Genomic DNA, 21304 nt, shown 5'->3' on the forward strand with positions numbered 1-21304 from the left:
CCTAAACACCACTCTGATAAACTTTCTTAGCTCCAGTTCCAGTTCCACAGTAGGACAATTATTGTCGAGTTTAACCTTTTCCAGTCTTTCTGATGAAATGATGACAATATTCAACAAACGATCTTTAGCTCTAGGAAACAGTATTTATATTTGTTGTGGAAAAATCTGTCACCCTTGGATCCCCACTGAACCCCAAGGATGGTGTTATCTCGCAGCCCTAGTCCCCATCATGGGCGTAGTAGGAGATAGCAAGGGAAGACACCTCCTTGAAGCTAGCATGCATCCTAGGTACCCCCTCAAACACCGCAATAAAAGGAGTTATTTCTTGAAAAAGATATGGCATGGGCTTGGTTCCCCTCATGGACTGGGTGGGGAATAGACTTCATGAAAAGGTTGAATAGATACACTGGAATCATTGATGAAGTAATGGAAAAGAATTCTGAGGATATTACTAAATTAAATATAGAAACTAGGGCAATTAGAAAACAATTAGAACTACACGAGTTAGCCATAGAAAGCATGAGTGCTGCTTTAACAGGGATATGTGAAAACACAGAAGATTATGAGTGTTGTACCTGGTTTCATAACACAAGTATTGAGGTACCGGATTACTATGATATAATTGCACAACACCGGAAAGAAGTAAGCAAATTACAAGATGAAGCTAGAAACATTGCTAAGACATGGGATCCTTTTGCAAACCTAAGTTCTGGAATAGGAATACTTACATGGTTAAAAAGTGCTGCCATAACTATAACTATGATTATTCTTTTTGTTTTGTTCCTATATGCCTGTTATAAGCTTATAATGTGCATAATTGTTAAGGCATCCCGAACCCCTGATCCTGCTGCTGCAAATAGAGTTTATCTTAGTATGTATTATGATAGAAGAAAGATTACATAACTGTGAAAGGTAGTGAGTCATATAAATGTCTCAAAGAGGGGAACTGTAAAGAACGATAGCAAGATAGACTCCATTTTGTTTTTAGATTATACGTGTTACAGGAAAACTCTTGAATTCAGATATGAGTTTAAGTTGAAACTCACATGTTTAAAGTGTTATCTATAGAAATGTTCTCGAGGTCATTTTTACATATATATTAAGACTGTGGAGTTTGACTTAGCTCAGGCTTACGTTTGTTTTAGATAAGATAACGACATCTGTTCAAGAATACATATATTTTGTAGTAAAGATGATGTAAAATTTTGGCTCATGGCATCAGCTAATAAGTAAAATATTGACTGAAGCTATTTCTTCTGTATATGTGTAACACTTCAGAAACTGAGCATCTGATGATTTGAAGGAGTGGGCGAATGTAAATGTTGAAGAGAACGGGTGACAAAGGAGAGCCTTGAGGGACTCCGCAGGTGACTGCCTGAGTTTCGGAGAGGAATTTTACTAGTTTCACTGTCTGTGACCGATTTCCTAGCAAGGACGCGAACCATTGGAGATCTATGTCTTGGACTCCGGCTACTTCTGTGAGGTGGACGTGTAGAGTATTGTGATCTACTGTATCAAACGCTGCACTTAGGTCTAGGGACATTCAGGGTGACATGGTTAGCACCTGGATGGGAAACCGCCAGGGAATACCAGGTGGCGTATTCTTTTTTTAATATGTTGTTGGCATCGATGACCTGTTTTATTTTTCTGCTTGTTTGCAGAGGTGACCATCTTGGCATTTGTCAAGAGGGTTGAGAGTGGCCAGAAAGATCGCCTACGACCAAATCAGCCTGAATTTGCCTGATCTCATCTGATTTTGGATGCTAAGCAGGGTCGGGCCTGTTTAGTACCTGCGTGGGATTCCGCCTGGGAATTCCAGGTGCCGTAGGCTTTTTTTTAATATGTTGTTGGCGTCGACGACCTGTTTTATTTTTCTGGTTGTTTGCCAAGGTGAATATGTTGGCGTTTGTCAAGAGGGTTGAGAGTGGCCAGAAAGATCGCTTACTGTACATCACCCTGAATGCGCCCGATCTCATCTGATCTCTGATGCTAAGCAGGATCGAACCTGGTTAGTACCTGGATGGTACACTGCATGGGAATACCAGGAGCTGTAGGCTTTTCTTTTATATGTTGTTGATGTCGACAACCTCTTTTATTTTTCTGCTTTTTTGCCGAGGTGACCATCTTGGTGTTTTTCAAGAGGGTTGAGAGTGGCCAAAAAGATCGCCTATGGCCACATCGCCCTGAATGCACCTGATCTCGTCTGATCTCGGATACTAACCAGGGTCGGGCCTGGTTAGAGCCTGGATGGAAGACCCCCTGGGAATACCAGGTGCCGTAGGCTTTTTTTAACATTTTGTTGGCGTCGACGACTTGTTTTATTTTTCTGCTTATTTGTCGAGCTGACCATCTTGGCATTTGTCAAGAGGGTTGAGAGTGGCCAGCAAGATCGCCTACAGCCACGTCACCCTGAATGTGCCCGATCTTGTCTGATATCGGATGCTAAGCAGGGTCTGAAATGGTTAGTACATAGATGGGAGACCACCTGGGAATACCAGCTGCCATAGGCTTTTTTTTTATATGTTGTTGGCGTCAACGACCTGTTTTAATTTTCTGCTTGTTTGCCGAGGTGACCATCTTGGTTTTTGTCAAGAGGGTTGAGAGTGACCAGCAAGATGGCCTAAAACAGGTAAAACAAATAAAATAAAACAGGTCGTTGACGCCAACAACATATTAAAAAAAAGACTACGGCACCTGGTACTCCCAGGCGGTACATACTCTGCAATACATACTCTGCAATACATACTCTGCAATACATACCCTGCCAATACTCTGCAATACATACTCTGACAATACTCTGCAATACTTTATACTTACCCTGCCAATACTCTGCAATACTTACTCTGCCAATACCCTGCCAATACTCTACAATACTTACCCTGCCTATACTCTGCAATACTTACCCCGCCAATACTCTGCAATACATACCCCGCCAATACTCTGCAATACATACCCCGCCAATACCCTGGCAATACCCTGACAATACTCTGCAATACTCTGCAATACTTACCCTGCCAATACTCTGCAATACATACCCCACCAATACTCTGCAATACATACCCCGCCAATACCCTGCCAATACCCTGGCAATACCCTGCAATATCTACCCTGCCAATACTCTGCAATACTTACCCTGCCAATACTCTGCAATAAATACCCTGCCAATACTCTCCAAAATACCATTTTATTTATTTGTTTTGTTTGTATTACATATAGATATTAAAGAGGTATGTTCTCATCTGAAAACAGTATTTCTTTTGGATAATCAAACCTATAACTGACTGGAGAAAAACAAATGTCACTTGTAGACAAACCTACACTTTGTTTCAAGGCGGGGTCTGGGGAGGGGCAATGGGTGGGGCCAGGGGTGGGGCTACATGAGGGACCAGGGGCGGGGCCAGGGTGGAGCTGAAGGGGGCCCCATCAGGTAGGCTGTACGGGGCCCCATGATTTCTATCAGCGGCCCTGCCTACGGCCATATCACCCTGAATGCGCCCGATAACATCTGATTTCAGATGATAAGCAGGGTCGGTCCTGGTTAGTACCTGGATAGGAGACCGCTTGGGAGTACCAGGTGTAGTAGGCTTTTTTAAATATGTTGCTGTCATCAACGTCCTGTTGAATTTTTCTGCTTGTTTGCCGAGGTGCCCATCTTGGCGTTTGTCAAGAGGGTTGAGAGTGGCCACCAAGATCGCCTAAGGCCACATCACCCTGAATGCGCTAGATATCATCTGATCTCGGATTCTAAGCAGGGTCAGGCCTGGTTAGTACCTGGATGGGAGACAGCCTGGGAATACCAGGTGCCGTAGGCTTTTTTTAATATGTTGTTGGCGTCGACGACCTGTTTTATTTTTCTGCTTGTTTGCCGAGGTGACCATCTTGGCGTTTGTCAAGAGGGTTGAGAGTGGCCAGCAAGATTGCCTACGGCCATATCACCCTGAATGTGTAATACGGATATATATATTTGGTTATAATGTTTGTTGTAAAATGTATTTATATGCATTAAGTTATGTTGTTTCTAAGAATTTTGTATTTTCATCTGCTGGTAATAAAAAGGCTGCTATGGCCATTCGACTCCAAAGAGAATGTGTCGTCTGGTCAATCATAAGTTATTTAAGACAAAGGTATAGGTTTTTTTTGGGGGGGGAACCTCACAAAATAGGCACATCATGAAACTTTTCTCTAATCGACTTCTCTCTAACCAGCTTGTTGGAAGGTTTTACTTTCAATAAGTGCTGATTAGTTTATTTTGACAGTGGGGTCATCTCCCCTTTTGTCAGAATACAATAACCCAGAAAGAAGGATTTCTCTATTGACCCCACCTGTGTCAATGTGATAATCGGTTCAGTTGTTTTTGCTTTTTTTTGATTAGCCCACTTTAAAAAAAACTTCCATGTATGGCAAGCCTTAGGCCGCGTACACACGGGCGGATTGTCTGGCCAACTAAGTTCGTCAGACAATCCGACAGACAGTCCGTCCTACTTTTGAATGAACGGACTTGACCACACACGATGAACAGACAGTCCACTGAAAGCTTGCAAGATGACGTGTACAGCACGTACGACGGGACTAGAAATACGACGTCCAATACACTGCAATGCAACCTTCGGCCGTGTAAATCCTTTCTGAGCATGCGCCATACTTAGTCCGTCCAACTTGCCTACTCACGAGCGGACTGTCCGCTGAAACCAAGTTTGGACGGACTGTATTACGGAAATTCCGAAAGACTTAGTCCGCCAGACTGTCCGCTGAAAAAGTCAGCTGAAGCCCACACACGAGCGGATTGTCCGCTGAAACACGTTTCAGCGGACTAAGTTGGACAGACAGTCCGCCCGTGTGTACGCGGCCTTAGAGTAACTAAAGATGAATTTGGATCCATGTGTGGCCACTGTGGTTGAACAGAAGTCAGGATATTCCCAATCAGTCAGGGCTGTAGGCTGGAGAGATGATCTGCATATTTTGACAGCAAGGTAGCCTTCCTGCTGTCAGAATTCAATAATACAGTGGAGAAGATTCCAGCACCCACATTGAGTGTGTGGATGGAGGAATCCAGTCAGGTGTTGTTTTTTAAATTTAACCCACTAGCTGAATGAAAAAAACTGACATGTGCATGGCCAGCTTTAGAGATTCAGGGGTTAAGTGACCCGGAGATAATGAAGCACAGTGGTTTGGGCAGCACAGTGGTGTAGTGGTTAGCACTCTCATCTAGCAGTAAGAAGGGTTGCTGGTTCAAATCCCAACCATGACACTCCCTCCCTGAGTTTGCATGTTCTCCCTGTGCCTGTCTATATTTAACCTTGTTATTAACCCCTTCCCGCCGAGCGTACGCAGATGTGCGTGCTCGGCTTCCGGGCGGTATACCGGGATGATGCCCGCACCTGCATGCATCATCCCGGTACCGTTTTTTTCAGCAGGCAATTGGCTATCCAGCCATAACAACCGATGCGGCTAAAAGCCGCTCGGCTGTTATGCCGGAGGAGCGGGAGGGGACGTACCCCCCTCCCGCCGCTGTTACCGGTGCTCCCGCTCGATACGGAGCACCGATTTCTGGTGCGATGCCGCTGGGGAGGAACTGGAACGAAGCCGTAATCAGCTTCGTTCCAGTCTCCTCATAGTAAACACGGAAACGACGTCATGACGTCACTTCCCGTTTACTCAGCTGCCAATGGCGCCGATTTAAAAAAAAATATCCGGTATTCAGAATCGCCGTTTTCGGCGATCTGAATACATTGAAGTGTAAAGGAGGGGTGGGGGGTCTTTTAGACCCCCGATCCCTCCATAAAGAGTACCTGTCACCGCCTATTACTGTCACAAGGGATGTTTACATTCCTTGTGACAGCAATAAAAGTGATCACATTTTTTATTTTATTTTTAAAAACAATTTAGTCATTTTAAAATGAATAAAAAAAAAAAAAAAATTTTTTTTAGCGCCCGCCGTCCCCGCGAGCTCGCGAAGCAAAGAAAACGCATACGGAAGTCGTGCCCGCGTATGTAAACGGTGTTCAAATCACACATGTGAGGTATCGCCACGATCGTCAGAGTGAGAGCAATAATTCTAGCACTAGACCTCCTCTGAAACGCTAACCTGGTAACCGTAAAAAATGTTTAAAGCGTCGCCTATTGAGATTTTTAGGTACCGTACTTTGTCGTCAATCCACAAGTGCGTGCAATTATAAAGTGTGACATGTTTGGTATCTATTTACTCGGCGTAACATTATCTTTCACATTATGCAAAAAAAATGTGATAATTTTACTGTTTTTTTTATTATTATTCATGAAAGTATCCCTTTTCCCAAAAAGTTGCATTTAAAACACCGCTGCGCAAATACCGTGTGACATAAAATATTGCAACAATCGCCGTTTTATTCTCTAGAGTCTCTGTTAAAAAATATATATATATATATATAATGTTTGGGGGTTCCAAGTAATTTTTTAGCAAAAAATATGGATTTTAACTTGTAAACACCAAATGCCAAAAATAGGCTTAGTCATGAAAGGGTTAAGCCAGGTTTAACCATGAAGTAAGCATTTTAGGTTAACAGTAAAAAAAATGTATATCGTGCCATGGTTTCGATTGTGTATTTTTAACCCAAACCTCAGATTTCATTATCTCTGGATAAGTAAGCATAATGCCATTGTAAATTTTCTGTTTTTCATGACTGTTTGATAAGCCATGAAATCTTCAAGCAAGATGGGAAGCTATGATCTCTCAAAGCAAGATGGGAAGCCAGGCACACTCCAAGCAAGACGGAATCCCTTTTCTGCTTCTGCAGCATTAGCAGATGGTGGGTACCTACATAAAAATCATGGATGATGATAAAATAAATTTTCTAACATGCTATAGAAGCAGTTATGAGCTTTAATCATAACTCATTGTTTGGGTTTAGCCACTGAATTTTGCAGAGCATTGCAGGGTATTGGCGGGTGTTGCAGAGCATTGCAGAGTGTTGCAGGGTATTGGCGGGTGTTGCAGAGCATTGCAGAGTGTTGCAGGGTATTGCAGAGTGTTGCAGGGTATTGGCGGGTGTTGCAGAGTGTTGCAGGGTATTGGCAGGTGTTGCAGAGCATTGCAGAGTGTTGCAGGGTGTTGGCGGGTGTTGCAGGGTATTGGCGGGTGTTGCAGGGTATTGGCGGGTGTTGCAGGGTATTGCAGGGTATTGCAGGGTATTGCAGGGTGTTGCAGGGTATTGGCGGGTGTTGCAGAGCATTGCAGAGTGTTGTTGCAGGGTATTGCAGAGTGGTGTTGCAGGGTATTGCAGGGTATTGGCGGGTGTTGCAGAGCATTGCAGAGTGTTGCAGGGTATTGGCGGGTGTTGCAGAGTATTGCAGAGTGTTGCAGGGTATTGGCGGGTGTTGCAGAGCATTGCAGAGTGTTGCAGGGTATTGCAGAGTGTTGCAGGGTATTGGCGGGTGTTGCAGAGTGTTGCAGAGTGTTGCAGGGTATTGGCAGGTGTTGCAGAGCATTGCAGAGTGTTGCAGGGTGTTGCAGGGTATTGGCGGGTGTTGCAGGGTATTGGCGGGTGTTGCAGGGTATTGCAGGGTATTGCAGGGTGTTGCAGGGTATTGGCGGGTGTTGCAGAGCATTGCAGAGTGTTGTTGCAGGGTATTGCAGAGTGGTGTTGCAGGGTATTGGCGGGTGTTGCAGAGCATTGCAGAGTGTTGCAGGGTATTGGCGGGTGTTGCAGAGCTTTGCAGAGTGTTGCAGGGTGTTGCAGAGCATTGTAGGGTGTTGCAGGGTATTGGCGGTGTTGCAGGGTATTGGCGGGTGTCGCAGAGCATTGCAGAGTGTTGTTGCAGGGTATTGCAGAGTGTTGTTGCAGGGTATTGCAGCAGAGTATTGCAGCAGAGTATTGTAGAGTATTGAAGCAGAGTATTGTAGAGTATTGAAGCAGAGTATTGCAGAGTAATGGCAGGGTATGATGGGGTTAATTTTCGGTGAGCAGCGATGTGGGCACTGCAGATGCAGCCCACAGCGCTGCTGACACTGATCTCTTCTCCCTCCGCTGTACTGATCGGTACAGAGAGGGGGAGGGAGGAACCGGCGTCATAACATGACGCCGGTTTGTTTACAAGTGATCACTCCGTCATTTGACCGTAATCTGTGATGCGCCGGGTCCTGTGGACGCGGCAGTCAAGGATGCTCTCGCGTGCGCGCCCCAGGGGGCGCGTGAGAGCGGAATTTTGGGAGGACGTCATATGACGGCCTCCCAGAGTTAAACAACCGCCCTGTAGCCGTCATTCGGTTATGGGCCGGTTGTTAAGTGGTTAAAGACTCATTAGCAGAGCTAATTCATACAACTCCCTCCCTGCAAGACACGCTTAGGGGTCAAACGTCAGAAATGACTAACCAGGGTCAATCATCCGCGGACCCAGCAGGCACTTCTTCAACCCCGCCTCCCTTATCTGCTGGGGACAGTGCCGAGTCGGAGGATTCCTCAGATGAATCAGAACCCTCTGGGTTTAATTTTTCATTAGTACAACCTTCTGTCTTGGCGGTTAAACAAGCTATCTGCTGGGAAGAGGTGGAAGAGCCTCCTAAAAAGGCAAAAACCTTTTTTCCATTTCTGAAAATGAAATTAATTTTTTTCCCTTTCTAGAAGAATTAAAGGATTTAATAGAAGGGGAATGGAAGAGGACGGATAAACGCTTCTCCCTAAATAGACTCCAGAAGTTGTACCCGCTGGCCAAGTCAGATACAGCCTTCCTGGATACACCTCCAGTAGTTGATGCAGCAGTGGTGCGTTTAACCAAGAACATCACCCTACCTATGGAGGATTCGGCCTCCTTTTAAAGATCCTCTGGACAGGCGTATAGATGGATTTGAAAAAAGCCTATCAGTTGGCTGGAGGAGCATGTAGACTGGCTGTGGCTTTAGCCTTGGTGTCTAATGAATGCCATTAAAGTTTGGACAGAAAACATTGAAGTAGTCATCCGAGAAGATGTACCAAAGGACGACATTATAAAAGCCATGGGCAGCCGACGCAGCATCAAAACAAAACTGGTGCAAAATCCCTTTTGATGGGAAGGCACTCTTTGGAGAAAGACTGGAAAAGGCAATCTCGAGAGTGACAGGAGGGAAGTTGGGGCTACTTCCCCAGGATAGAAGGGTGAGGCATTCACACGTGGTATCAACAAAATTCCAAGCTTCCAGGAATAGGAATTTCTCCAACTTTAGACAAGGCAGAGACCCCAAAAAGAATTGGAGGAGTACTCAGGCCACGTTTCTAAAGGCAAATAGAGAAGCCTCTCCAATACTCAGGAGGGGACAAAATCCTTTTGACAAAAGGCCACTGCAGCCAGGTTGAAGAGGTTTGCGGAGGTATCGGGCAGTCGTTGCGAAGATCCGTGGGTGGTCTCTACAGTCCGTTTTACCCATTTTTGGACCTTCCAAGATGTGCCCCCACAAGACTCGTTAGTTCTAACAAAAAGTCCAACTTCACAGCAGAAAGCGGAAGCTCTGCAGAAATATCTTCACCTTCTTGTAGTACAACCGGCAGTTTTACTGGTCCCTCCCTCCGAGAGATTCATGGGATTCTATTCTCCTCTCTTCCTCATCCCCAAGAAGAGTGGAGAGTGGATACCAGTGGTGGATCTGAAGAGGTTAAATTGTTTCATACAGCTCGACTCGTTCAAGATGGAATCCTTGCAGACGATCATCCAGATGGTCCAACCAGGAGACTGCTTGCTATCGGTAGACTTGCAAGATGCTTATTTCCATGTTCCCGTGTTACCAGCGTTCCAAAGATTTTTGAGAGTGGCAATAGGCTCAACACATCTCCAGTTTCAATGCCTGCCTTTTGGCCTATGCACATCACCAAGGATATTCTCAAAAGTTCTAATTTCAGCCCTGGCACCTTCGAGTCTTTCACTTTTTGGATGACATTCTACTGCTAGCGTCCGATTAAGCCCAGCTACGGGACCACAAGGAGATTCTTCTGAGGACTCTGAGAGAGTTTGGATGGTTAGTAAATACAGAGAAGAGCCTCCTAACCCCAACTCAAGTGATGATTTACCTGGGTGCTCTATTCAACACCAAGGCTGGTACAGTGCGCCTCCCTCAGCAGAAGGTGAAGGCGATTGTTCAGAAGAGGGTCCACGTCAGATCTCTCTCCCACCTGTCAGCCTCGAATTGCTTGAGTTTAATCGGGACCATGGCGGCTTGCCTTTCCAATGTTACCTTGGGCTCATTGGCATCTGAGGACTCTTCAATGGGGCTTTTTGACGCAGTGGAGGAAGAAGTCCCTATGTCAGAGAATATCAATTTCAGCTTCTATGAAGAGAAGTCTCCTCTGGGGGTCGAAGGAAGACCTCTTACCACCGACGCAAGTTCGAAAGGGTGGGGAGCACACTGAGATCACCTGGCAGTGCAAGGGAAATGGGACGTCCCTGTGGCGGGGGTAGTCTCCAATGTCTTAGAGCTGCGAGCAGTGTATTTAGCTCTGCTGAGTCTAAAAGAACATCTACATCTAAGAACATCTCAGCGTATGCCCCGCCGGTCAAGATCCCAGTGTTCCCGCAGCTTCTCTCACAGGGGAAATTGGTGCACCCAGCTCCTCACAAACTGAATCTACATCTTTGGATCTTGAGCGGCAGAATTTACAGTCATTAGGATTCTCAGTGGGGGTGATTTCTACTCTCCTAAAGGCTAGGAAACCTTCCACAAACTTTATCTATTCTAAAATATGGAATACATTTAAAACATTTGCAGAAAGTAAGCAGTGGGACCCCACCACTCCGTCCACCTCAGTAGTTTTGGAGTTTCTGCAGAATGGTTTAGATCTGCGGCTCAGTTTAACCAGTAGAGACCCGCGCTATAGCCAAATGACGGCTACAGCGCGGACCTCCTTTGCCGGGACAACGTCTATTGACGTCATCCCGTGCACGAGCGGCCTGCCCGTCTGAGACTCGCCTGATCACAGATCCAAGCAAGGAGTCGATCCCGACCCCTTACCATGTTATCAGCTGTCAGCCAATGACAGCTGATCATGTGATACAACGGAGCCGGTAATCGGCTATTTTTCCTCCTCGCGCTGACATCGCGAGGAGAAAAAAAAGAGCCGATCACCGGCGGCCGTGATCAGGACATAAGTCCCGATCACGGCCAGCTTACCAGTACCCACCTGCCCCCTGCCAGTGCCACCTCTGTAATAAAAAAGTGCCCCCAATCAGTGCCACCCAGCAGTGCCCATAGTGCCACCCAGCAGTGCCCACAGTGCCACACATCAGTACCCACAGTGCCACACATCAGTGCCCACAATCTGCCTCAACAACGGTGCTGCACCCCAGTGCCACATATCCGTGCCCATCAGTGTCATCTACCAGTGCCCATCAGCGCCGCCAATCAGTGCCCAGCAGTGCCACCTGTCAGTGCCACCTATCAGTGCCCATCAGTCCCATCTATCAGTGGTACCTATTAGTGCCACCCATCCTGAACTACACCTATACCATACCAGTCCTTAAAATAACTTTTGTGGACCTAATAGCTAGCGATTTGGGTCACTGCAGTTTCTCCCTGCTCCAAAGGAAGACTTATGAACCGAAAGCTTCTGTCGAAAGGCTTCATCATAAGAGAACCAAGCTAAACCTGGAAAATTTTTATAAGCTTCTAAAATTATTTCAACATGATGAAACATACCGCTACATAACTCAGGATGACATTCGCCCATTACACTAGCATAAATACAAAAAGATTGTAACCAATTATTAAAATTGCGCGTGCCTAAACGTCTCCTGTCAACATCAGATTTCTCACTATATTTTTTATCAAACCTATATTCTTTAAATGACGGCAATAAGGAAAGCAATTCAATATAACCCCCTTTCCAAATCTTTTCTTTAACTGAAATAGGTAAGTGAAAACCTAATGGAGACAATTCACACGTAAGTACTTCTTTAATGTAAGGTTCAGGAACATTAGAAACAGTAGCACAAGAGGGAACTAATGATAAACCAGAGGAAGTCAAATCGACATTAAGTAAAACAGAAGAATTTGAAGCAGTATGAACACTATCTTTCGAAACTGACATAAGAGCAGCGTCATCAGCAGAGCGAGAAGAAGCAGTTTTAGGCAATACATTACATAAAAGTTGTGACATATTAATCATAAAGTTTTGCAGAATAGAGGCATCAATCGACTCACCTCCATTTAAACGTGAAACTTCTTGAGCAGTAGGAACAGCTGCCTGCTGAAATCCTTCAGAAATGGAGCAATCTGCAGCCATTACAGGAGCTCTGTCATTCACCATGGCAACGTTGTCAAGCACCAGTGAAGCATTATCAACTGTAGCAGCCACCGCATCAGATACATGTAAAGCACTATAGACATTGTCCCTAGCAGTGACAGTATGCCCAGTAACATTCAAATGATTCGATTTCTTCTTTTTCTTCAAACAAGCAGACCCAGTACCTTTTTTGTTTTGCAGGGGTGAATCCACCGATTCAAATCTTCGCGGTCTCCTTCTCGTTTTTTTCCGGGCAGCCCGATGGTCCACTGCACCTGCGGCATCCTCGGAGATCGGAGAATAGGCCGATCAGCAGCGGACATCTCCGAAAGGTTCTTGCGTCACCGTGTCAAGAGGAGGGACCGACCGGGAGGAAGAGGAAGCCGCCGAAACCGGAAGATCCTGGGGTACCCGAGAGAATGCACTGAGGAAATCAAACTGTTCCACCAGAGGGACATCCACAGACGGAACACTACCAGAACCAGCCACCGGATAAGCCGACAGACAGGAACGAAGCCACCGCTCTCCATCCACGGCACCAGCCCGTTCGATCACCTGTCGCAGTAAGGACTCCATAACGAAACAGCAGGGATGTGTTCTGATCTTCTTTGTCCGTTATACTGCAGCAACTGACACACTTTTTTCTCTTTTATAGGGTCTCCTGTTTGTGGCAACCGTTACTAAGCCTCTGGACCAATCAAAGGTAAGTACTCTAACAACATTTAACTGTTGAAGTAACTGATCAATTCAGTCTAGTCTTATTATTATCAGTTATGTATTCCTTTGTCTAGTCCCTATAGTTTAGCTAATCTATCAATCTATTACGCCGAGCACATGTTATTGTTAATACCACAATGCTACCACCGTTGGCTATGAAATCAATACACGGTCCAAGGTCAATTAAATCTCATTTATTTCCCAAGGAAATAATACAGCGTGCATAAGGTATCAATAGAAGTTACGATAATACATAGCATACAATCAAAGTATAATATAAGCCATACTTATCCGACCTTCGCCGCTACACCTCATGATGGAATAAAGAGACAGAGAGAGACCTCATGGTTGCAAACCTTTTTGTTAAAACATACCTCAGCCATACCACACCCTACTGCCAGTCCCATTTGGTTTGGACCAATCAGTGTTCACATGACAGCCCTCCTAATATTACTGACTGTCCTGCCATACTTGGCTTTTGTGGCCAGTATGCATCTGATGTGCCCTGGGCCGTCTTTGTCATCAATCTCTTTGAAGCTTGTGTGCACCAGTTGGGCTGAAGGTAACTCCTTTGATATGCAGATTCTGCCACATTCCTCTACACATTCTAAACATGTGTCATGCAAACATCAACATGGCTGAGTTCGGCTATACCAACAAATGTGTAGAACTTTAGATATATAACATTACTTCTTATTCACTTCCAACATATGCCGCTTTGCGCCTAAAAGGCGCATACCACCCTTCTTTAGACACGGCTCCTTCTGAACAATCCATAACTGTCTCAACGTGTGTGGTTCCCCAACATGTGCTTCCGAACCAGTACCTGTAGCACAGTCCTTAGCTCGTGTAACGCATGGTTGTTTTCAACGAGCGCTCCAGAGACATCTCTCATGGAACAGTACACAATTGTCTTACCACGCTGTGTTTTCAACGTGTGCCGAAGCAGGTCCTATGGAGCAGTCCATAATTGTTTTACCATGTGATGTCTCCCAACACGTGCCGCTTTGCCACTGAGTGACACACCTCCACCACTCTTCAGCGACAGCTTCCATGTCACCATTCTGCATCTTGGGTATCTTCAGGACGGCAGTACAGGCAAGGGGTGCCCATTCATTCACCATTCACCAGTACCCATTCAGAGCAACATATCACCCAGCTTTCAGACCCAGATTCTTGAGGAGGGCCTTTACTAGCCTACAATACCCATAGGTCACATTCTACCGCAAACATAAATCAACTTATTACCATAATATGTATACATATATATGTATTACGCACCCCGCTCCCAACCTCCTATAACCTTTTACTGTAACTACGGGTCGGGATTAGGCAGGCTTGCTCGCAGCGGCGTTGCAGGGCTCTGACTTGGCAGCAATGTCTCCAATTTGTACACAGAGAGCTCACCGTCAAATCGTCCCTCAACTTGCATAGACAAATGGGAGACCCTTCTAGATAAATATCGCTTAACTACACATATAAGTTTACAACAATTACCAAACCCACACAATTCCACCCCTGTGCCTGGATTTCAGAGATCATGCCCATTGTGTACCATGCACCTCTACCTACGGTTAGGTTCAAGGAACCCTCGAGTCCCATGACTAACACTACACCGGTATTCTTTAGGACAAAGAAACAAAACTCGCCTATGTCCTAAATAATACCTGGGTGCCTTCTTCCCAGCAATGACCTCTCCATCCAGAATACAGAGAGAAATAACTTCCCAACATTATTCGTTCATCCCCATGTATTGACCTGGCCTACAAAGGACATCATGGTCATGCTTCCGACAAAGGGAAATATCAACCTGCCTCCAGCGTTCATCTTCTCTGATCACATGTGTGATATAGCCTCAAATGCAACAAGCTAGAGTCCCCAGTCAGTAAGCCCATTGATGCCACCAAATATACAGACCAAGTCTGCACTTCTGTATATGAGAACATACAGCATAACACCTTTCACAATCCAACTTAGTACCACCCATACAGGCATTCGACCACTATTTTGGATTAGTGTAAGCAACGTGTTTTGGCAAAATCTTACTGAGCGGTGACGCTAACTCATCAGGCTACTGCCCCTCATACAGAGACAGTACAATCAGCTTGATGTTGGCTGATATTTCCACCTGCCACAGAGTGCGCGCCAGAGCCAATGACAGGTTTCTGTCTTCCCTACCAACCTCTCAACATGGTTGACAAAATCCGGAGCCACTCTAACCTGAGTGTTTCTGTGACTTCATTGAATGTTATCAAGGATACCACCAATCTCCCAGGGTAACAAAGTCACGCTCCTTCTCTGAAGCTATGGCTGTGAGTTTGTTCCTCAGAAGGCTGATGTCCCCTCCATTAACAACACCCATCCCAGCTATTGTTCCCCCCCAATATAGTGCTGAATACATCCCTCCTCTTTCGGGTTACTCCTCAGAAATAAGCATCCTGCATGGACCTCATTCTCATCTCTGGGAGTAAGTCACTGGTACAATAACCGCACCTGATTCAGTGTATACTCAGCACATATAGGGTGATAGGTTTTTGTCAACCACCATGAGATGTTGCAGCACCATGTGGTGAAGTCCTACGGTACCCTGGTAGCCAGCGTTTGTTCCCTTTATTTTAACAGAGCATGCTCCTGTGTGTATTCACTGGCATTATCTGTGCAGGGTTTCAACCTCTCAGGTGAGACACCAACCGGGCGTATCTTCCTCGTGTCTAGTTCTGGTGTCCCGCATATCCTGTAACCGAAAGCTTCTCTCTAGGACCGCTAGGATTGAGACACCACCCCTACGAGGAAGTTTTCACCCCATTGATGTATCACCTGGCACCCTTTAGTCTGACCAACAGCCACCTTATTATGCATAAGCGCCAGTATACCTCCTGGGTACCTGCACCATATTGTCTCCGTTACATTAATACATGTAATACATTAAAACCTTTCTTCTTTCAATTCCTCCTTCCAACAAAAACAACACATATTTTACATTTTCATGTTTTGACGGATTGGATGTGTCATAATTCTTCCCCAACCTCCAACCCATTGCACATGTATAAATAACATGTTTGCATTCATCAGGAGAGACTTCAGCAAAAATATTTCACAAGTTCTCTTGCTAGGCACAGTCTTTCAGATTCAGCATTAGCACCAAATTGTCCATACGAAAAAAAACAGGTATTAATCTGAATCTTTCAGTTTTCCTTCTCTCCTGATGTGTATTGGAACTAATTTATGGTATGGTGTGGCACAGACAAACTGCCAACCAGATGATCATCTGTCATCCATGTTCCAGAAGCCTCTCCAATTCTCGCTCCACTTGGATTCTGGAAGTGAAAAACAAGAGCAGTATCAACTTCTTATCCACAATATCTGCTCGCTTACCATGTTTACTTATAGTTCCCTCCTTGGAGCCCAGGACCTCAGTATTCCTGGCTTCTGCAACTCTGACCAAACTATCCAAACAACCATGACCTCTTTAGGCTACACCCACTGTAAAATGGATCCCCATGGTATGATCAAAAAACGTTTAAAACTGAACGTCAGTGTTGCTTCTCAAAAACTTCAGATTTTACAAACTAAAAAAAACAATGCATCTATCTGTATCTTTACGATGTATGCACTACCCCTTTTCAGGTGACTGGTTCTAACTGAGGGCATTGTCAATTCCCCCCCTTTCAGGTGGATTAGACCTACTACTTTTCCACCTGAATAAAAATATAACTAACATAGAGGACTAAACCAATATCAAAAAAAAAAATTTTTTTTTAGAAGAAAAAAAAAAAATAAAAAAAATAAATAAAAAAAAAAAAATAAAAAAAAAAAAAAATGTAAAAAAAAACTTAAAAATCTGGCCATGATCACACAAATAACATGACAAGACAACCATCATACAACAATGACAAACACTCAACTTTTAGTTGACAACATCCATGGACTTTTCTCCTGAGGAGCGTGCTCATTCCAATCTGAAATACAATTAGTTACTGGGGAAAACAAAAAACACAACAAAGCATATGTATCATCACAACATTTTAGCTTCATTTGTAACTCTTTTTAGTACTATTATTTTTCATTGTTTGCAAACAATTACTAACTAATGAGCTCATGGTACCATGTGATAATCGATTATGCATTTACAATAACCTAACCCATGTTCTGCTATATTTTACCACTGTTGTTACTTTGAGAGACCTGCAAACAAATGCAAATGTCCGTATACGAACCAGATTAGCTTCTTCCTGGTCTCTGGAAAAAGGAACACACAAGTGATTACACACAATTCTTATGTTAATCAGCAGTATTGGATACTACTCAGGAAAAGTTTACAAAGACTGACAATAAGAGAAGAGTAAAGAAACACAAGATTAAAAAAAACTCATAACAGAAACATCTTTTAACCACACAAAAGAAAAACCACAATACCAATTCAGGGGTTTATCCCTAAAAGTACAAAACAAAAAAAATGTATATCTATATCCAGGTCCTCTATCATATTCTGAACTTGAAACTTACATCAAACCTTTTTCATAGCCGGGAAACATTGACCAGAATATTCTTACCATGCTTGCAGCTCACTAAGTTCTGCTAACATTGTTTCCCCCAGTGCTATATTTGAGTAACCATGCGTCTATCTCCATTTTGACTCTAAGCAACTGTCCTACATATTGCTTTTTAGTTTCTAGACCCCGCATTTGCGTTTTACACGGGAAATGGGTTTGATTACTATGGGTTCCGTGCTGTGGATGGCTACCCCACCTGGCTGAATAACACACATGAAGCCTTGGGGTCGTTTTCGGGTATAATTTCCTTTCGATATCATTATTCGCCGCCCGACAATATTTTGAAGTGTGACCCCCCCTTTTACACAAAAAACATTTTAGTTCTGGTTTCCCTGCATAGGCCATTTTTTTAGCATATGGCGCTGGAAACCCACATTGCTGGATAATATTACTGCGATTGGAATGCACAGACTTTACACTTTCGTTGTCTGAGGAGTCATCCGAAGTGTCAACTCCTGAGTCAATTTCAAGTGCAGTTATCCCACCTTTATTTGCTTCTTCCACATCGATTCCCATCACAGTACTATCATTTGCAGTGATAATAGCATACGGGTTTTCTTCATATTTCACTTCTGGCTTTTCTATACACTGAGCATGTGTGGAGGGTACCTCCACTATTGCACACTTGGAGGATAATTCCATTATGGCTGCTTGTGCCTTAAGCCTTGTGATAACCTGCAAATTCTCAGCCTCCCTTTGATTCAAAGAGGCAATGCAACTTTCTCTCAATTTACACGTTTGTTCTAATTCATCTAATCTCTTTTGCAATACACATTTCTCAGCCACTAATTGTTCAATCCGACTACAAGCATCCGCATCAGCCTTTTCAATCCTGATTGATATATCACTTACCTGTTCCATCACTTTTTCTCTATCAGCAAACCATTCTAATTCTTTTTGTTCCGCAATTTCTTTCATTCTCATTAACATGCATAAGGCATTGGCCATTCTCTGTTTCCTGCCTTTTTTTGATCTATTAAATATGCGACTGTTATGTGTATTACATTGTTTTAAAATTTCATTAAACTGATATGTTAATTTACCTTCGTGAGTAAATTGAAATCGAATCCCACCATGCTTGCTAATGAAACCTTCAATGGCTTCCATTGATATGCTAATTAGCCTATCCACACAAGATTGCTCAACCAGTTGCTTAGACAAAAGAAAACAGATAACAAATGGACAACCCCCCCTACTCCTACCAAAAAACTAAAAACAAAAAAAAAAAAAACAGATACGAACGTTTAAATCTACAGTGACTTGTGGTTCTACAGCATACAAGACACAAAGCACACTCTTAATCAATGCCTTGGTCTTCTATTGGACCAGAGCTATTTCACTCTCACGTGTGTAGAAATAAAAACCTATATTTCCCCCACTTTTTCCTCAAAGATGTATGGTAATTCCTGCCACTCTCTAACCAACACTGTGCATTAGCAATACACTAAACAATCAGATACCAAACACACAAAGACACAGAGGAAGCTGTTTAGAAGCTAGCTTTGACCTGTAGTCCCACTGCACATACAGACAAAAAAAAACAAAAAAAACAAATACAAATTCGTTTACCCACGAATTTCTTTAGGAGAACACACTCTTATTCAATGTCCTTCTACCCGATAGCAGGTCATAGGGAATTTCTTTTGGGACAGAACGCTTTTTCACAATCACGTGGATATTTCCACTTTTCCCTCAAAATTGTATGATTTATCCTGTCAATCTGCGGTTATATCACATAACCAGGGATGAGCAGTCCCTTATCTCGCCAGTGCGCCAATTTGCCCTCTGGTTACAGTTTCTGCAGCAAACACAACAATAATGTACATATATATATATATATCAGTCACAATTCTCACCAGGTTTTACGCGTGCGTTTATACCAGTGAAATATCTCACAGAATTTTCCTGCTCATCCAAGCGTGGTTTCAGAATTTGCGAGCCAGCGCCAATATTGTCCACACTAGAGATGACTTTCAGTTCTGGGTGTCTGAGCATCTGTGCTTACAGGGACTCAAACAAAAATACCTTAGATTTTTGTGGATTCTGTGTAAAAATAAGTTTTACACGCCTTCTGGGGTGCCAAATGAAGTAACTGATCAATTCAGTCTAGTCTTATTATTATCAGTTATGTATTCCTTTGTCTAGTCCCTATAGTTTAGCTAATCTATCAATCTATTACGCCGAGCACATGTTATTGTTAATACCACAATGCTACCACCGTTGGCTATGAAATCAATACACGGTCTACGGTCAATTAAATCTCATTTATTTCCCAAGGAAATAATACAGCGTGCATAAGGTATCAATAGAAGTTACGATAATACATATCATACAATCAAAGTATAATATAAGCCATACTTATCCGACCTTCGCCGCTACACCTCATGATGGAATAAAGAGACAGAGAGAGACCTCATGGTTGCAAACCTTTTTGTTAAAACATACCTCAGCCATACCACACCCTACTGCCAGTCCCATTTGGTTTGGACCAATCAGTGTTCACATGACAGCCCTCCTAATATTACTGACTGTCCTGCCATACTTGGCTTTTGTGGCCAGTATGCATCTGATGTGCCCTGGGCCGTCTTTGTCATCAATCTCTTTGAAGCTTGTGTGCACCAGTTGGGCTGAAGGTAACTCCTTTGATATGCAGATTCTGCCACATTCCTCTACACATTCTAAACATGTGTCATGCAAACATCAACATGGCTGAGTTCGGCTATACCAACAAATGTGTAGAACTTTAGATATATAACATTACTTCTTATTCACTTCCAACAACTGTAAATTAATTAATTAATTCCCTTCTACCAGCGCCCCATACATAGTGGGCGGGGACAATTCTTGCCCCTCCCACTATTTTTAATATTCCCATAGACACACTCCTAAACCTTGTAGACAGCCTTCCCAGAATAGTTGAACTGTTATAACTGCAAAGAGTGTGCCAACGAAATATAGAACCCTATGGACGAAGACTGATATTCCATTAAAGTTCGTGTGTAAAGGCAGGTGTCCCAATACTTTTGACAATATAGTGTATGTGTAAGGGGGCACTCTGCCACACTCTGATGCAAGGGGGCGATACTCTGCTATAAAGTGGGACTCTGATGTAAGGTGTTGTGGGTGATGCAATGGGCTTTGGGGAGATTCGATGGGGGTGATGCGATTCGATGTGCTGGTGGAGATGCGATTCTATGTCCTGGGAGCAATGTGATGCGATGTGCTGGGGGCGATGCGATGTGCTGGGGCGATGCGATTCAATGTGATGTGCTGGGGGGCGATGCGATTCGATGTGTTGCGGGTGATGCAATGTACTTTGGGAGATGCGATGCGCTGGGGGGGATTCAATGTGCTGGGGAGATGTGATCCGATGTGCTGGGGGAGATGCGATTCGATGTGTTGGGGAGATGCAATTCGATGTGATGCCATGTGCTGGGGGGCGATGCGATGTGCTGGGGTGATGCGATTCGATGTGATGTGCTGGGGGTGATTTGATGTTCTGGGGAGATGTGATGCGATTGGGATTCGAGGTGTTGGGGTGAAGCGATTCGATGTGCTGATGCGATTCGATGTGTTGGGGGTGATGCAATGTGCTTTGGGCGATGCAATGTGCTTTGGGCGATGCGTTGTGCTGGGGGTGATTCAATGTGCTGGGGGAGTTGCGATTCGATGTGCTGGGGGAGATGCGATTCTATGTGCTGGAGGCAATGTGATGTGATATGCTGGGGGCGATGCGATGTGCTGGGGCGATGTGATTTGATGTGTTGCGGGTGATTCAATGTGCTTTGGGGAGAGTCGATGTTCTGGGGAGAT

The 21304-nt window shown here is 44.2% G+C and overlaps 5 pseudogenes; all 5 read left to right on the forward strand.

Moving 5' to 3' along the window:
* The first annotated feature begins 1712 nt into the window (after positions 1–1712).
* On the forward strand, positions 1713–1831 carry LOC143959192 (5S ribosomal RNA; annotated as a pseudogene).
* Positions 1832–1939: 108 nt separating this feature from the next.
* On the forward strand, positions 1940–2057 carry LOC143959212 (5S ribosomal RNA; annotated as a pseudogene).
* A 108-nt stretch (positions 2058–2165) lies between these two features.
* Positions 2166–2284, forward strand: LOC143959259 (5S ribosomal RNA; annotated as a pseudogene).
* A 1183-nt stretch (positions 2285–3467) lies between these two features.
* LOC143959179 (5S ribosomal RNA) lies at positions 3468–3586 on the forward strand (annotated as a pseudogene).
* A 107-nt stretch (positions 3587–3693) lies between these two features.
* LOC143959199 (5S ribosomal RNA) lies at positions 3694–3812 on the forward strand (annotated as a pseudogene).
* The last annotated feature ends 17492 nt before the right edge of the window (positions 3813–21304 follow it).

Source organism: Lithobates pipiens, unplaced genomic scaffold (assembly GCF_037356315.1).
Source record: "Lithobates pipiens isolate NorthernLeopardFrog02 unplaced genomic scaffold, aLitPip1_a1.2 Scaffold_67, whole genome shotgun sequence".
Classification (NCBI taxonomy): Eukaryota; Metazoa; Chordata; class Amphibia; order Anura; family Ranidae; genus Lithobates; species Lithobates pipiens.